The 13,867-nt window shown below is 39.7% G+C and overlaps 1 protein-coding gene across 2 annotated transcripts in view; it reads right to left on the minus strand.

Annotated features, from left to right (window-relative positions):
* The window catches only part of HDAC9 (histone deacetylase 9), a 463,926-nt gene extending 450,312 nt beyond the window's left edge, over nucleotides 1–13,614 (minus strand). For both annotated transcript variants that reach the window (XM_042044237.1, XM_042044228.1), the window contains exon 1: nucleotides 13,531–13,614. The gene's annotated coding sequence lies outside the window, so the exon portion shown is untranslated. The remainder of the gene's footprint in view (nucleotides 1–13,530) is intronic.
* Nucleotides 13,615–13,867: the final 253 nt, after the last annotated feature.

The raw sequence follows: 13,867 nt of genomic DNA on the forward strand, positions 1-13,867 counted from the left end.
CACCCCCTTAGAGTTGCAGAGAAGCAGCAGTGATACTAACAAGTTCTTCACTGATGTTCTCATGGATGTGAGACTTTCCATAGCACTTGCCAAATACTTTGTGTTCTCCTAATTTCTCAAATGGTCTATTTGAGAAGAAATATATATCACTTAAAAGGCAACTTTCTAGAAAAAAACAATCAAGGAAAAAGATAAAAGTTTGTCGCCACGTTGCTGAGCCATGATACTTCCCCCTCCCCTTCGCAAGCCTCCACCAAAGCTTGTGTATGAAAATGAGACAAACAGCCATTTCATTTTTAAAGGAAATCCCTTGGCACAAGTCAGGGCACTGCAGATTATATAGCAAGGGGAGGTCTGGGAGCCATGTGACCACATTTGGACAGCCACACGTGGATGTATAATTCTGCTACCAGTAAGATTTCACGGTCACACATCAGGAGCATGAATAATGTCAGGTGTTCCAGGAGAAGGAAACATTCTAAACTGAAGTTTATAAAAGTTCAGTATCCAGAAATTGTGAGCACTTCATGTAACACCTGCCCCTTCCATGAAGCACCATATACACCATGGAGAGGCTGCCACAAATCCTGGTAGTGTATCCTAGGGTCACCTTCAGTGAAGCACCACAATTACCTTCAGACAACCTCTCCTACCTCAGGACCTTCTTCCAGACCCACGCCAGAGGCACAGCCTAGAAACAAATTCTTAGAGCTGTCAGACAAGTTTCCTGGATCTCACTGATTTCCCCTAACATACTAAGGAAGAACTAGATTAAGTTTGTGTCTACAGCGACTAATTTTGACAGTTGGGCAGAAAGGAAATTCAAGGATAAAGATATATATGTTCTGCCTAGAGGACACATGCCCTTTTAGATATTTGCTCCAGACCCTTCTCCACAGAATATGGTGCAATGCAGTATTCAGAAGAAGAAAGAAAATAAGCAGAAAATTAATTGGATTGGTGGACAATATAGCCAGAACCTTGCATGCTTAAAAATGCTTAGCCATCTAGATGAGCCTACAGGACAACGACATAGCTTGGGATGTAGGTCTGAGCATCTAGAGGATATAAAGTTGTACACATAGGAAATTAGTGCTACAATCAAGAGCAATTTCCCCACAAATAAACTCAGATTCATCCTTTTAGAATGGTATCTAATATTTCTCCATGCAGGAAAATGAATCCCAGTCCTTATGAACAATGATGCATAGAATTCTATGTGCTTAGACACGGCCACAGTACTCCACTTTATCTAAACAGAATTTATGCCCACTGGACACAGTAAGTAGAGGGTTACTGAAATCTGAATAAGAAACAAACATTCTTTCTGCATGAATCATGCTGCTGAAACAGCAGATTGAAATTGACAGCATTTAACACTACTGTAGAGGGTACAGCTTCTCTCTAACTCACTATTCGAAAAAGTGAAGTGTTGAATGTGCCTTCTTTCAGCTTCTTTACTTCAGTTATTCAATTCAAGTATCCAAACTGTCTCCAATGCTTATACACAAAGCTGCAATTACCTTCTGTGAGCCAGTAACAAGAAAAAAGGGAAAACACACCCCATTCTACAACAAAAAGGCAGATTTTACACCCTTACACAGAATGGACGGCTGTCCTGCTGATGCTCTCTTGTTCAGGAATTATGCACTCAATAGTGAATAAATTCTATCATAATATTAAAACTGATTTATTTCCATTGGAACATGAAAGATGATTCCTTCTAATCAGGAACTCAGCACCAAAACTAAGTGGACCTTTCCAAGGAAATCAAGGAACAATCAGGCTTTGCTATTATTTGATGTAATTGTCCATCAAATTTGATGTAATTGTCCATCCAAGCATAAATTATTCAAGTCTGTATATTGTGTACATTTCCAGCACAGTGGGCATATGGGTATTCAAATAACAAAATTGTGATTTCTTTTGTTCGGGTGGGTTTTTTTCACTTTGATACTGTCTTTATTAGATCTTTCACTATTTTTCTCACTCATGATACACCGCATAACTATATGAATGTTTTCTTCTATGGTACCTAAGGTGTTGGTATGACCCTTGATCAGTTGGGAGAAGGAAAAAAAACAAGACTCTAGAATAGAACCAAGGTACTACACCATGGAGAACAGTTCTGTAGTGACCTCTTCTTGCAGCTTCCAGTGTGAGGTTAGAGGCAGGATGGAAATAGAGAGTACTTTGATTACATATTCACTTCCCATTGCTCCCTGGTGATACTTGTCTATTAGAGACAGTGATTTCTAGCTGCCATTAGCCAAGACGATCTTGCCTAATCCAGTAGCCAAGCCCAAAGCTTCCACTTGCTTCCCAGAAATGCTTCCATTTAAATCATTAAGATTTTACTGGCTTTATCTTCACATGCAATTTTTATTTTTCCTCCTTTTGTTGCAGAACTGCAATAAAATAGGCAAAGCTTCTATTAATTTTCAGATGCTTTTCAAAAGAAAAATCAATGTAAAGTGAAATGACAGAATTCCAATTTATTACTATTAGGAAATGAAAACCACAGCATTGAATAATACTGCAGTTACTAAACTAAAGAGTCTCCTCATCTATTGTAAATTGAACAAAGATATTTGTTGCTTGCTTAACCTACCCTTTATTTCTTCTAGCAGCACTGGTTTCAGTGTCTAATCAATACAGGTTTTAATGGCTGATGCAGAATGAAACATAACTGGCTTCAAGTACCGACTGCTATGCCTGCCCATATGCACAACACCATTACTTTGACTTTAAACAATTAACCAGCTGCAAAATGATTAGAACCAAATGAGCTCCTCATTCAGAGAGGATTGTTTCTTCAGCTATCTACTACACAAAAATTGCATCTACATTTCTACTTCTAGTAATGCCACAGACAACACTATTCTACACCCAGGTAAATGTAGAAAATTCAGATGCAGCAGTCATCTTTTAAAACAGAAATACTGGTACTAGTACCTTCTTTCATAACAAATGATGACACTTCTATAATTCAGTATTACATAATAAATTATTGAAATAGATAATAAAATAAAATGGGTGAAAAACGCTGAGCTATACATTTATTATTCATGTTAATCCCCCGTATTTATTAGTGGTTTCTGACAAAAAATTCCTGGTTATTTTCTTTAAACAGTGCTTGTTTTTTCCCGAAATGTAAATTCTACAGAAAGAATTCCATGGAATTTACATTATTTTTTAAAATCACCCTTATAACTTTACAGGAATTCAATTACTATTAAAATTCTGGGGACTGGATGATGATACGCAATTAGATTTAATTCAGTATAATTAGGCTGAGTCAATAGCTAACACATTTTCTACCTGGCACAAGTCAGATTCTCATTTTATTTACTTTGATATGGGTCAACCATAACAGTTCCGTTAAGATCAGTATAATTAATTATTCCTTTGCCTAACTGAAGCAGCAACATTAGTGGGGAAAGTCTGTAGACAAGAGCATAACAGCCTGCATATGAAAATCTGACAAATGATTGCACCGATGTACAGTAACTGCTTTAAGGATAAAAAATAATTGTCTTTGCTTTGCTTTATGTGCGCTTAGCACATGGACAACATTCTGTTGTGATGTTGGACCTGAAAAACATACATATATTAGACCCCAGTTCTGGCCTTGCCTATCTATACGTCTCCCCTTCACTCTGGAATATAACTATATACTATAAATGACAGATGTTGGCCTTTTCATCATCTTGATTGTAACATACTTGAAGCAGGAAGCTATACAATGTTATTTTTCACAGAGGTGAGTAATATAAAATGACCATATACATAACACAGCAATGGCAACCTAAAGATGAGGCAATCCTATGGTGCTTTAACAAAAATACTTTAGCTTACATATCACATAGTTAATCCGTTTCATGCAAGGCAATCACCCTCAATCAGAGTAAGCAAGCAGAATTTAAAACACTTTTTAAATTTGTTTTGATTATATTTATGGCCTTAAAATTCAAAAAATACTCCTTTTTAAATTCTCTCTCCTGAAATACTTAGACTGAAGTCACTGAAAGAAATCTATATCCTATTCTCTTAACATGATAATGGATTTATTATGTTACTTCATTATCTACAGAGAAGTGTCTTTTGAGCCGACATTTCTATGCATAAAACCTAAATTATGGTCCAAATGTCAACTGAAAAAGACTCTCGGTTGTGTCTCCTGCTGCCTCTCCCAGCTCAGTCTCTTTTTACGAAGACAGCAATACAAACACTCCATAGAAATAAAAAGAGTGAGGACAAATGATGCATACAGACTCCACAGGCAACCAACATCCCAGCAACTCTGTCCAAAAGTATGGATGACCATTCTGAGGATAAGTAAATGTGAAGCTGTGTCAGAAAGGACGCTTAATTTGTCACTACAAAGTCAATCAGCCTTTCCACGTTTCTCACAGGCATTGCATACAGACTCCCCATAAAAACTGCAGTGAAATTGTGGATCTCAGTTGCTACTCCGTGGCCTTAAAGAAAAAGGATTTCATTCGCCAGACACCCAGAAAAATCTCCTACGCATACCAGCATGCTCTGTTTGCATGTAATCAGAGTACACTGAAGAAGCTACAAACTTATATGTAGGCATCACTAAGGAAAACTAGTGATGGAGGGAATAGAAGCATGCAGACAGTTTGATGTAGGGAAAATGTACCCAGAGTGCATGCCAAAATCTGCTAAATTTATTTAAAGGTAATTTGCAAAAGATAGCAGGAAAGAATAATCAGAAATTATCTTTAATACACTTTTCTAGCTCCTCCACTGCTTTGACAGCCTGTCTAAACTGCATCAGCCTCTACGGTTTGCCCAAATGAATTAATGAACAATTAACTGCTGCTAGCTCTAATCCCAGATTCCATGCTCCCTGCCATTTCTGCTCCTGGATGGGAAAGAGATGACTATACTACAGTCTTCCATGCATGTCTCCAGTAGATCTGAGCCTTGAACAGGGCTTTCAAAAGCTCTTCTCTTAATCTGATCTGTTTCAACAACAAACAGCCCATTAAGAGGCAAAAATTTCACATACAAAGGTGACATCCTGATCTTATTATAGTCAATGGCAAGTAAAATCTTTGACCTCTTCAATCGAGGTCACAATACTGTTAATATTAGTGTCACCCACAGCAAACTTTTTAGAAGATAGTCTTTCCTATCACTTTCTTTTGAAATCTGCATTTTCTTCATAATCTGGATCAGTATAAATGACACGCACTAGCACAAGGAAGAAGAATGGTTGATCAGCTCTCAGAAGTCCTAAAGGAAGTCTCATCACATTAATAGGCTGATTCTGATCCAGTCATATGTATCCCACTAAAATGCTACAAAAACCTAGGGTTACACACCCATTAATCACATTACACCTGTAGCTTTTTTCACTAGTTTCTGAATAAAGCCTCTTGACCAAAAAACCCACTTACTAATTTCACTTTCCAGTCAAAAAGTTGAACTCTTTTGTTCCAAACTATTAAAAGATAACATTTAATCACATTTTCATATAAGAATTCTAACTTCTTTCTTTTGTGGAGGGGCAGAGAAAGCATAAGGACAGATGGAGTGGAAGACAAGGTGTATGTGATGGCATAGAATAAATATAAACACCGTCTTCCAAGAGACTTTGCATAAGAAACCTGGATATATTGAGAGCAGTTGAATATTCTGTTAGACGGTTACTTCATTCACAGTCTTCATAAGAGACTGATATGTTTGAAGTAGGAGAGCTAGCACCTCAAAAGGATTTACTCATCTTTCCTTTGTTACACCCTGTTCAACAGTACTTGGCATTCTGTGCAAACCGCACACCTTCAAGCACGGAATGTACGCATGCAAGAGGAAGGGACTGCTAGGTTGATACTACAGTGGGTACCCATATATTAAACATACAAATGTAATTTATAAATGAAAATACCTTTCTCTGATTCGTATCTTCGCTTGGATTCCCCTCCGAACTATTCACTCTTGTCAGCTGTGCCCTGATTGCCGCAGGATTGCATCCTGAGTATGTCTTCACTCTGTTCCTATGAATGAGGTTCAACTTCGGTCCCCTGCTGCTTCCTACTTGCTCTGATTTTTATGGCAGGAAAACTGAGTACACTGAGGCCAAAAAGAATCCTATAGCAACCTCCAGCTAGATCCCTGGTGCAGATTATGGCAGTTGGGAGGGCAGAACAAACCCCCATTAGTAGACTATGATCTGTTTTAGGTATTGAAAATTATTTTTGATTTCAACTCACTGATCTTTCAATTTATAATATGTTTTCAGAGAATATATAGAGTAATTATGTATATCCCAACTAAAACAGCTTCAACTCCAAATGAAATATCAAAATTCTGCTTAACTAATAGTATGACTCATTAATCAGTGTTGATTGTATTGGCTGCAAAAGAGAAAATACAGAAGATTGGAATGGTAACTGTATGTATTTTATATTGTCCACACATTCCTATAATTTTAACCTATATATGAAAAACTGAAGAGCTATCTATCTATGAAACAAGCAAAATATTAATAATTTATACATTTTATGCACCAAATAGTTACTATGTGCATGCCGCTTATTTCCCTTTTTGAATTACGTTTAATTTTTTCCTCGAAAATCTTGCATTCATGCCTGCAGTTCACCCGCCTCTTGTCAAAGCAAGGTTTAGCTCAATAGTTAGGTACTCTGGAAACTTAATGTTAACTGTCAAAAACTTGAATAATCAGAATTTTGTATAATTAAATGCCCAGAAATACAGAATGTCTGTGTCGTATAATTTTCTTCACACATTTCTATAAAAGGAGATATATTAATGTATATAAAGTGTTTTAAAATAAAATTCCAATATCACATTACTTCCCTACTCCAAAATAACATCGTTAAAGAACTTTCCTGAGAAGAAATATCAAATAAACTTTGTTTTCATGTAAGCTGCAATAAAAAAATCTTAGAAGTGTACAATAGCTTGAATTAATTTCATGGTTACAAGACAGTACAGTTCTGCCTAATGTCTCATTCCTGGATTGTCAGAATTTGGTGCTATTTACTATTTGGTAGATTTGCCAATAGAAGTTTTAGGCTTCCACTTTACTCAAGCACTAGACCTCACCTGGAATACTGCATCCAGTCCTGGTGTTCTAACTGAATGAAGCTTCCTCCAGAGTCTGTCAAAGCAGGCAGGGGCTGGAAGACTTGCCCTGTTAGAAGCTGAGAGACCTGGACCTGTTCATCCTGAAGATGAGGAGGCCTTAGCAGGGACCTAAGACACCACCAGCCTGTCAGTGCCTATGAGGAGCTTTACCAAAAAGATGGAGCCAGGCTCTTCACAGGCATGCACGGCACAAAAATGAGAGCAAATACTCATTAATTGAAACTGGGAGGCTACGACTCAACATAAAGAAGAAAAATTGCTATCAGGATAACTAAGTATTGGGTATGATTGTCCAGAGAAGTTGTGGAATTGCTTTCCTTGGAGTTTTTCCAGGCAGAACTGAACAAACCCATAAACAACATGGTCTAAATTCTATTGACTCTATTTTGACCAACAGGTCCTTTCCAACTTCTCTGATTTAGTGTAATCACATGCATTACAAAAAGTAACAGGAAATTAAACTTTCAGATTGAGCTGAATACAACCTAGGACACATCAGTGAAGCTTTTTAAAACAGGAGATGGAGTATTACCACTCTTGGACAACACATTAATGAGATTTCTATGGGCACAGACTATTATTCTGGTCACATTCACTGAAGAAATATAAATTCAGATTGAAAAGGATACAGAGAAGGACACAGAGCTATCTGGTGGAATAGAGATATTCTTACATGAAAATAAACCAGAAGAGTAAACTCAGGCTGAATAAAGACTCAGAGGATGTGTGATTTCTCTTTGATCAAGAAGTAAAATGAGGAAAGCTATCAGATAATTTCTATTTACATAGGTATAAATTGACCATGTACCAATCTATTCACACACTTACCTAAACATCTCATTACAAGCATGTAAACATCTCTGTGTCCCTTCCTGATTTACTTGCAGAGTTCACAGCTGGTGACAAGCATCAAAGCCAACAATAAAAGTTTCTTTAGAGGAAAATGAAGGCGGGGGCAGAGATAAGAGAAAAACATAAAAAAGGCAAAAGGTAACTGGAAAAGCAAAAGGAGAAAATGAAAAGGGGAAAAGGGAAAGCTCCAGTGGCTAGTCAAGAAGAGAACTGTCAGGGTTTCCCAATTAAGCATCCTCTCTCAGGTGTCCTCTCCAGTGTATCAGGTGATCCACCATACTACTTTTCCCATAGAAACCACATAAATTTCCTCATGATCTGCTCAAATTCCGTAGTGCCTGTCCCCACTTAGGATGCCATTAGACCTGAATGGAGTAGTTTTTCATCAGAGGCTGGTATTGCAAACTAAGTGGCTTTTAAGTTTTGCACATATTATTGGGGAACGCTGGGCAGATACTTGTCTTCCTCCTAATGCAAACTAAAAGCTGCAAAAAACAGTGCAAGAAAAGGCCAGTGAAAGGAGCTTGACTCTTACAGCAGTGGCAATCACTTCCCTGACATAACAGTAGCAGCAAAGCGTGGAGGTACAAGGCCATGAGAATAACAGTATGAGACCGAGAGCATGAGGACAGGAAGGGAAATGATGCCCTCGAAGCTTTGATGGAAGGTGACAGAGCTGCACTGGAAAGGCAACTGCAAATGGAAGACCCTTGGCACTGTAAAAGGTTGAGGCACCAAAGGCACTGTGCAGCACCACTTTCCTTATACGTTGAGGCTCAGGTTTTCACGTATCTTGCATGCACACAAGATTGGCATCCTTCAGGGCTGCCACTTTCTCTCCTGCACTGGACATCACCTCTTCAAAATACTCTTTGGACCAGGTCTTCCCTTCTCTTGCAGGTTAAAAGAGCATGGCAACAGAAACTGGACTCAATGAACATGACAGTGGAGGCTCAAATATGCTCAGACTAAGCCAGATAACCAGACTCCAGTCTGAATAAAGCCCCAAGAGTGACAGTCATCCATTCTAGAGAAGGAGCACTCTGTATCTTAAACAGAAATTAACTAAAACAAAGACTGAGAGTCTCAGAGCAGACATCAAATGAAGATATATAGAATCTTCTACTCCAAGCTTGAGGGACTAGGGACAAATAAAAGACATGCTGTAAGTAGCCATCTTCTTACAGGGATTTATAAGCTACCTTCACTGAAGACCTTTTCATTTTCTTAAACAAAAAGTAGTTTACAGTTATGCAATAGCTTTAAAACAAACTATCCTGAGAGTTGCTACATATTATAAACAAACTTCAACAATGTATCATGATTTGTGAATGACCAATGTAAACATTATATTGAAAAACACCATGAACAAGAAATCACTGGAAAAATACGAATAAATATTTGCTTCCTATTACATTTCCATCTCATAATCAACATCATACATTGAATTAATGCTAATTAATTCAAGTAAACATCGTCTTGAAGGTTGTGTAACAGAGGTTTTCAATCACTTTTCCCCTTAAAGGAATTTCTAAATTGCATTATCACCTTCTCCACCTTGACTGGGTAAGAATGCATGAATGGTAAAATCTAACCAAACCAAAGACCTGTTCAGAACCCAACACCTTTTCCCCAGATGCCCAACAGCAAATGCATAAGGAAAAGTGAGGAAGTGCAATGCAACTATGTAATAGTACCTTCTTGAAATACTGTGAAGCCTCCAGAATATTTGCTGGCTGGGGACATTCTGATTCAGAACCATTATATCTCTGCTTTCTAGTCTTTTATATGTTTTTTATCTAGGAATTTGTCCAAATCTTTTTTTGAACTCATGTTAACTTTTTGCATTGACAAGCTTCTTTGGCAGAAAGTTATACAGCCATATATTGTACAAAAACGGAGAAGTATGGAGAAGTTTGGGTATGTCCTCACAGGAAAGGTCTCAAAGTATTGAAACATTAGTTTTGAGTAGTAGTTAAGCATTATTTCATTGTAAATTTTTAGCTGCTTGAAGATGAAGCTATAGATTAGCAGCATAAATAAACTTTGTAATTTACTATTAAAGTTGTAACAATAAAGTCAGCACTCGTGCAGTCTTACCCAGCACACACTGACATTCACAACATAATGCGTTCATTACAAGTTACATCAAGTAAGGAAAAAATTCTTTGGTCATGTACAATCATCCTAATTTAAAAACTCAAAACCAAAAGGAGTAAATGAAAGGTGATTTCATCAAGTAATGTTAGCTCTAAAATGCCTTACTCATCTATCAGTTTCAACAAACAATATAACCTAAAGTGATTCAGCAATGCGACATTTTCTGCATATTTATCTGGAAATCATTACTGAAACCTTGAAGCATGACAAATATGTTTTATCATGGAATAGCCTAATGTTCTGTCTTTACATGAGAGCTATCTTTCGTTTAACTCAACAGATTTATCATGTACCTTCTACTTAATTGCAGCAAGTTAAAGAACATTTTCTTACATACTTTTGAGGACACTGGAAAACTCTGATGAATTCCTGTAATTTGAAGTTCTATGGAAAGTTAATGTAAATGGTATGCATATAGGACACAGCATATAATCCTCAACAATTCTGGCCCAGAACCCTTTTGTAAAAGGGAAAAAGCCTCACTCCTGAGATGCACTAAGCTCTCTCAGCTAAATTGTTCAGCTATGACTACACTGCAAGCCACAAGTACTTTCTACTGCAGTTTGAACACACATACCCTAAGTAGCTTTAAATTAGCTAGTCTGAATACAGATGAATATAAAACAACAATACAATGGTACATGCACTCTGGTAAACATGTGCTTAATTGACCAATTTGGAGATGATTAGACTACATCCCAACACTTCTGCCATTTTTCACTGGTTATAGTTTTTCATACACAACAGGATTTAATTACTTTCAAAGCTATTTCTCTCCAACTAAGCATTAGTTGAATACTAAGAAACTGACTACTGCAACTACATTTAGGTACCGTCAGTATTCATGGTAACTCATACCAGGATTCATGTAATTTTCAGGACAGGTGAACATAAATTTGATACATATTTTCAGTATGCAAATAATTTTTTTAACAGCAACTTCTATGGGCTATTTCAGGTAGTGAGATGAAGAACTGAAAATTATTTTCCACTTTACATGCTTTTTAGAAAGTATATAGGTTTTATAACTGAATCTCTTTTTAATGATTTTTTTATCAAGAAATTAGAAAATACAAATGCCACAATCATAGTATTTTCCTTTTTTTTTTTCACAAATAAAAATTCTAACAGGAGCAACTGTTCTAAATGAAGCATGTACTGACTTCCAGCAGTGAAGACACTACTTCACTTTTGTTTTTAAACTGCTCTGGGCACAGGAAGATGCTGGTGAACTGAAGATACACAACAGCTTACAAATTACTGTTCCCATTTAGTCATGTAGACCAAGCTTCATTCATGGAAAAGAAGGTTAATGGAAAACCAAATACTACTGTTTTCAAAACTAACATTTTGAAGTCAGATTCAAAATATTTGGGAGTATTACACATTCACACAGACTTACAGAAGAATCTGACACTAAGACCAGTGCTTTGAGTAGGCTTAACTATGGTGCTGTGTTTGCACCAAGTTGGTCACCAAGAAGTATAATGGCATGTTTTTCTCTTTTTTGGAATTCTGAACTGACAATGAGATTTTAGTAAAAAAGACAGCTATTTCAATATTTATATGAAGAAACTGGCACCAGTGGTACATAAACATGACTGACTGCAGCTTTTCTCTGGAGCCATGACATGTTTTTTCCCAGTGTTTTGGATCACATATTTGCCATGACAATGATAAAGAAGTGTTAAAATAGTGTATTATTTGCATCATTCATGGTAGAAAGTTCTATACAGTAGAGACATGGATATTTTACACAAATAACAGTGCAACTTAAGTGTATGAAGGGATGGAAACGCCTTCCAAGACCACTCTGGTGTTATGACAGAGAACAAGCTGGCATCTCTTTCTGAACAAAGTAGGTGTTCCTGGTACAAAACATGTATGAGCTGGGGCCACTGATACAGGAATGTATTGGACATGAGAGAAAATTCAGAGACACTCAGCAACACGAAACCTTCAAAAGATATAGGGATGCTGTTGGGAAGCTAGGTGTGTGGGGAGAAAAGATAGGAGTAGGACAAGACATCTGAATAGGACAGGACATTTGAAAAACCTTAATGTGAAATACCTTCCTTTTTTTGTTCATGAGTTCTCATCACAGGCCTTTGTGAGCTTGCAAATTAAATCTTGAGTAACTGTCACAAAACTATTCTTCTGTCACAGAAAACAAAATGTCAAGGAACTAAAGCTGACAATGTTGAAAGACAAATGTTTAAAATTCCTTGTTTCTGTGTCAGCACTTGTTCTGTGCTGTTTGAGACAGAGAAGCTCAACAGCTTTTGCATCAGAAAAGCACATTCATGCATTTTCATGTGTCAAAAGGTCTCCGCAATTCACCTCACTACTTCTTTTGATAGGCTTGTTTTAAGTATTTGTCTTATCCTAAATTCTAATGTAGTTTAACAGTGGGTTTAGACCTCTTCGAAGCACTTAAAAATCTACACTGCTTAGGGTAGGTCTTCAAAGATGAATACGCATTTTGTGCATTACGAGTAATACCTGCTTTTTTCTATAAGAGTGATAAGTATGAATGATTACTGATTGCTATTGCGTTCCATTTCATATCAAAACCCAGACATTTTAGATGAGTCAAAACAACTGTACCTTTGCTGGAAACTACCTTCCTGATGCCCTGCGCTGCCAACTGGGAAGCTGCCGGCCAGGATGCACACACCGCTTTGTCACCGTAAATACAATTATACAGAATTCTGGCCACCCACCCGGAACGGGAACGGGAACGGGACGGGACGGGACGCGATGGGACGGGACGGGACGGGACGGGACGGGACGCACCCGCACCCGCACCCGCCCTCCGGCTGCCGCCTGCTCCGGGCAGTCCGACACCGGCCCGGCGGCGGCGCCCGAGGAGGGTGCACCCCGTCGTCGCCCACCTGTTCGGCCCCCACGGGGCAGCTCCCGCGGTGCCCTCCGGAGCTCCGCGCCCCCAGCCGACCGCGGGGAGCTGACACCGCCCGCTGAGCTCCAGCAGCCCGTCTCCGGCCGGCACCCGCGACTCGGCCACGGCCCCGCAGGACGCGGGGGTCGCAGAGGATCCCCCGGACCCAGAAACGCACACACCCGCCTGGCAGGGCAAGCGCACGGGGAACTGCTCTTCCGCTCACGCTCCCGCGAAGTAAAACTTGCCAGGGGTGGCCGTGTTCTCCCTCCCCCGCCACCTTGCCAGCCCTTACACGGTCCAACTTCCCGAAACCTTCCCGAAACCTTCCCGAAGGTCCCAAAAATACCGCCCCGGCAGGTCGAGGACAACGTCCGGGTGGCGGGACCGGCCGGCCCCGCACTCGCTGCCCGCCGCAACCGGGCGGAGCGGAGAGGCAGCCGGGCGGAGCGGAGAGGCAGCCGGCCGGTGCCACTCACCTTCCCGCTCCTCCGCCTTATCTCTTCGCTCGCGGGCTGCAACTTCCAGTGCTTCCCCCAGTTGCCATCTTCCACCGGAGCGACGGGGGAAGGAGCGGCGCGGCGCGGGGAGGAAAAGTTGCGGCGGCGGCGATTCGGCGGCGATTCGGCGGCGATTCGGTGGCGATTCGGCGGCGATTCGGTGGCGATTAGGTGGCGATTAGGTGGCCATCGCTCCGGCGGGGCCAGCCTGTGCCGTGCGCGGCGGGCGGGGCGGCGGCGGCGGCAGCTGGCGCGGGGCTGCGCGCTGCGATCGCCGCCCGTGGCGACGCGGGGAGGATTTGCTAAAAATAGCGGC

The sequence above is a fragment of the Corvus kubaryi genome, unplaced genomic scaffold (assembly GCF_017639235.1).
Source record: "Corvus kubaryi isolate FWS band 111438036 unplaced genomic scaffold, C.kubaryi_AGA036_p1.0 37398, whole genome shotgun sequence".
NCBI lineage: Eukaryota > Metazoa > Chordata > Aves > Passeriformes > Corvidae > Corvus > Corvus kubaryi.